The following is a 3,766-nucleotide window of genomic DNA, read 5'->3' on the forward strand; positions in this document are numbered from 1 at the left end:
AATAATCACAGTCGTGTAAGCAAATCGGTTAGTATAAGGAAATAAAACCATATTCCAGTAACGTGGAGAGGGTTTTAAAAGAGGATATCTTTGAGAGGAATTCCCACACTGCAAGAGCTTTCAACACATTGATAGGCAGACTATTTTGAAGACTGAAGAAATTATCTGGATGATTTTTATGAAACTTATGGGTTTGTAATGACTAGCATGGTCGCTGATCTGTTCAAAAATATATATTTTTTTCTGTTATGCTGGCCAGTACTCAATCAATAACCAGTTTTCCCCCATGTATAAAACTAAAGGTTTAATATGTAGGAAAGCAAACAATTATAAATATATATTAGGGGTGTTAATGGTACGTGTATTCGTACTGGACCGTTTCGGTACAGGGCTTTGTGTACCGAATGACCGAATGCAATATTTTGTGTGCGTCTCCGCGTTCAGAGCAAATCCCGCATTTTTTTCATTTTTTTCACCTCACTTTTAGTGTTGTCTTTTTACCAAAGCACTGGTAGTTGTGCCATCAATGGTTTTCATTGTTTCAGTCATCAGTGAGTATAGATGGCCATATTGTCCTGTGTATAGAGCTCAAAGGCACAAAGCTGTACTGAGCTTTCCCTCAAACCCACAAAAACAGACTTCTGCATTCTCCAAAGGATTGATTGAATGTTTACTGAATTCTTGTCCCCAGTCAGCCGTTGCCTTTGTACTTGCATTTCAAAGTATCTCTGCTCATTAACATAATCAACGCGAGTTTGTTGTCTTACTTGAATACAGTTTATCTATGAGAATCTAAACTTCGCCAGATGTCCTTGTCCATTTGGCAGTTTTTTATTTGTTTTGTCTTTTCCCCCATTCCATCTAGATGGTGTTATTTTGTGTTTGTAGATGAATGCTGGGTTTCAGGTAAAGAGAAGGATTTTTTTTTTTTTGTATTGTACTGAAGAATGTACAACCTTCAATACATGGACCTTAGAAATATTGGCCTGAAAAGTGCACATCCTTCAATGCATGGATCCTCAAAAATGTTCACTCTTTGTAACATGAGGGATAAGCCTGGAGATGGTGAATGCACATTGCACTGATAGTTACGTGTACCTTCAAAAAGAGCTTCCGTTTGTGTGTGTTTGATAATTTTAGTGGAGAGAGACTGAGAGGAAGAGCAGTCAGCTATTATATTTTGATCTGTTGGGAGTTTTATCATTACTCATGCGCTATACATGAAATTACTTGTTCCATTTACCATCATCACTTGTTTTATTTTTTTGGTTTGACTTCCAGCATGACTAATGTCTAAAAATTATAAAGCAAGGGATATTTAGGTATTTATATATAGGTATTTATTTAGTTAATTCATTAGCATCCTCTTGGAAGATGAAATTAATAGTCATGAAATTATTATTTCAGTTATGAAAATAAAGAAAACTCTTTGAATGAGAAGGTGTGTCCAAACTTTTGGTCTGTACTGTATATACACACACATAACATTTTCATCAAATGTTTACACTATAAAAAGCCTTCTCTGTTAAATTGTGAATGGTATGCAACTCGCAGTGATTTGCAGTGATCTCTGTGTTGGGACAGAGCAGGTGGCCCTCTCCAGACACTCTTCATGTCCTCGTCCTCTACACTGATAAAAAATATAAGAGTGCCACATCATTACTTCACAGTGCCTGGGAGATCCCCCTGAAATATTTGCACAACCAACAGGTGGTCTGGAATTACCAGCCTGCAAATCTAATGCAACACTTCAGTCAGCTCTCTCTGTCTGTTGTGCTGCCTAATGAAAAGTGACAGCCAAGAAATAAGTTGTTCTTGCGTGGGTGCCCCGGCCCCTTCTCTCTTGTTTTTGGCTCTAAATCTGTGAAATTGACCTCGTACACTTTATAGTGTGTTGGCTCCATCAACTGCAGTGCATGTGTCTATTAATTATATTTTGCAGGGACCTTTTTGATTACTCTACCAGGTCACCTATATTTACGTAAGTTATATAACAGAACTGCTCTCCTTGAAGTTTCTGGCCAGTTGATGGAGCTGTCACTATTTATCATTTTTATGCATGTGCAGTGATACACTGAACATTTTGCAAATTCTGTTCATTAAAATCAAGCAAACAATGAACTTTAAGTTTAAATAGATATTTTTGCATAATGCATGCATGCATTTTTTTTTTCTTTTTTTTTTTTTTTACGAATATTACTTTGAAATCGAAGAATAATTTGCTGATGCCATGCAATATCACTGTGGGGCCCCTCTCTTGAAGACCCCTGCTGTAAGGCACTGTTATGCAGTTTTATAGGTCACTGAAGAAGCCTCCGTACTCATAACTGTCCCAGTAATGCATAGTCCCACAGGAAGTGAGATGACGACACAGGCGGATGGGTTGTACAGCAGAGGCCTAAAACTGTGCCGTGAGAGCTGACTCACTGTCTGTTTAGCACAGACCTTTAATATGTTATGACTGAATAGTGGTGAGTAACCAGGCTTCCTCTCCATCCGGCTGCAGGCAGGAGAATCACAATAGCAATGTGCCCATCAGAGACACACTCATATATATGCACGTATATGACCATACATGAGCAGATGGCTGTACCCAAGGCTTAGTCCTTTTGTGTTTGTCATAAACATCGACAGGCAGGCCTGTCTTCCTTATTGTTTTATGCATCAGCCAGATGTTATATCAAAGCAGGCCCCTAGTCTCAACTCCATTGTCCGATCAAACCAGATAGTAACTCAATTTATCTACTCTCCCTCAACTGGTTTTAACCCAGCTGCTTGCTGCTTGGTGAAGAACAGGGTCTCTAGAATTGAGAGCAGCTCAAAGTAGTTTTAGGTGAAATTATGACATTGATAATGTCCAGTGTAAGGGTACAGAATGTTTTTTTTTTTTTTTTTTTTTAACTGTTTGTTTGTTTGTTTGTTTGATTGACTGATGCACAATTCAAAATGTAAGATTTTAATTCTTATAAATGAGCTCATTAAATACAATAGGCCTACATTATTATATATTACATTATAATTATTGTTATAAAAACGCATAAGAAGGGCCATATATACTGAAAAAAAAATAATAATTTAGAAATTGCTAGTAAATTTCTCACAAAAAAATTAAAATAAATAAATAAATAAAATTGTCAGAAACCTGAAATTTTGCAGGATAGATGCTGAAATATGATTTCATTGTAGAATTGTACTCCAATAATCTTTATTTATGAAATGTATTATTATCGTTATTATTTATTTTCTTTTATAGTATAATTAACATTTTTTAAAGTTATAAATTCACGTGCCTTATACAGTATATAACCTGATATCCTCCTTAGTCAAAACAACACTGACAGCAGTTATATAAATTAAATTTTATGTAAATTCAGCTTTTTTGAATTGACATTTGATTTTTTGTATTGTCTGTGCTAGCATTTCCAAGTAGATTTCCATTGAAGTCTTCTCGATATTGACCTCAGTGTAGGGTTAGAACTAGTGACCTCTTTCTGACACTTTTACACGAATGAAATAAATGCAGCTGCATAATAAATGCAGTCACACTACCTAACTGTGGCCGTTTATTTGCAAACAGTATTTCAATCTATATATCCCCCAATTTATATCAGTTATTGCTATTCGTCAGAGGCTTGTGCAAAATGTAAAACCCAGATACTCACATGGAGAGACGTGAAAGGTGCAGACTCCAGGTTTTACAGTCTTGCATTGCCCTGCTCTCGTTGCATTCTGGGGCTGTTGGAGTGATGAATGGGGGCACTTAGAT

Source organism: Carassius auratus, unplaced genomic scaffold (assembly GCF_003368295.1).
Source record: "Carassius auratus strain Wakin unplaced genomic scaffold, ASM336829v1 scaf_tig00214937, whole genome shotgun sequence".
In the NCBI taxonomy this organism is placed as follows: domain Eukaryota; kingdom Metazoa; phylum Chordata; class Actinopteri; order Cypriniformes; family Cyprinidae; genus Carassius; species Carassius auratus.